Raw genomic sequence first — 1,636 nt, 5'->3', positions numbered from 1 at the left:
TGTTCATGGCAGAGACCTGTGGCTCAAGCTTCTCGGAGGTATCCACAGTGGTGTGTGTGTGTGCGGGGGGGCGGTTTGGCAGGGTCTCTGCCAAATATGGTATGCAGGTCTTGGTAAACGTGGCAAATCTGCGGGTGAGCACCAGATTGATCGTTGGCCTCCCTGGCCCTTCTGGTATGTCTGCCGCAGTTCCTTGGCTTTCACTCTGCTACTGATCCCTGTCATACTCCTTCACTTGCATCCTCTGAGCAATCTGCTCGTAGATGTTATTGTTTCAATGGCTAGTTTGGAGCTGTGCCTGCAGTGCCCCTTCTTCCCACTGGCCCAGCTGGACAGTTCCACTCAACAACGGAGAGCTGCTAGGTGTGCTCACCAAGCCAGGCAATCAGGAAAAGGAATTTTTGAAAATTCGCAGGGCTTTAAAGGGGAAAGGGGCTTCCAGTCTCCATGACTGCTGAGCAGTGGAGTTCACAATGGTTACCAGAGTGGTCAGTGTGGGGCATTGTAGGACAGCTGATGTTGGATAGTTAGGGTCGACATAAGTTATTCAGTGTCTACACTCAAACTGCATCAATCTAAGTACATTGACCATGGGTCTCTGCTGCTCAGGGAGGCGGTGTTACTTGCCAGCCCAGCTGGGAGCTTACATCGGTGGAAGACAAATATAAGTGTAGACACATGCACAATTAGATCAATGTAAGCTGCCTTGCATTGACCTAATTTTGTAGCGTAGTCTAAGTGTGAGTATAAACAGGTACTCAGTTCTCTTTCCTTGTTGCTAGGCATGCTACTTCTGCAGCATTCCGAGAACTGGTTGGCCAGTGACATACTTGTACGGGCAATGAGTTGGGTTTCCTGTACTGTAGTGCAGATTGCCACCAATAGCCAGGAGTAGTTTTTATATAGCCAGAGGCCTAACTTTTAAACAGGGACTGTTATGACTCTTTAAATGACTGTCATTTAGAGGCATACTGGATTGAGTTGAATCTGTATGCAGTGGTGGTGTAGCTGTGTTGGTCCCAGGGTGTTAGAGACAAAAGATGTGTGAGGTCATATCTTTTATTGGACCAACAACCTGAACTTTGAATGTATTCCTTTTTGTCAATTTACGTTAGATCCTTGATGATGTAACTTATGGTGAAAGACCTGGGGCTTTTTTCTATACTTCAAATACTTTCCCCTGTGTATAGGAACCTTGTGTGTCATGGTAATTCTTCTTCTGCTTAAGCAAGGCAGGATTTGACATCATTCAAAGCTTGTCAGCTCCACGGCTGAGTCCTGTCAGAGTGGCTATAGAGTAAAATGAGGTGGTTTTTATCCCTGTCTTTGACTGGAACAAGGGAACATCCCAGTTGCTTCAGGAATAATTGAAGAATTGGAAGGAACTTAATACTTTGACTGTCTTACGTTTATTTAAATTAGTATTTATATAGTTTAACTACCTTTAAGTTTTTTCTTTGAGCGATTTTTTCAGATTGAATTATATTTTTTCAACCCATAAAGAAATGTCCATACACAGGACTAAAACTGAGGCTGTGGAACTGTTAACCTTTGTTACTCATAGCTAGGAATATGGTGTTACCTAAAATTACAAAAAACTTGAAATTATGAGACTTAATTGGTAATAATTACCTTT

This window comes from Trachemys scripta, chromosome 1 (genome assembly GCF_013100865.1).
Source record: "Trachemys scripta elegans isolate TJP31775 chromosome 1, CAS_Tse_1.0, whole genome shotgun sequence".
NCBI lineage: Eukaryota > Metazoa > Chordata > Testudines > Emydidae > Trachemys > Trachemys scripta.
Note: the sequence above shows the minus strand (reverse complement) of the source record.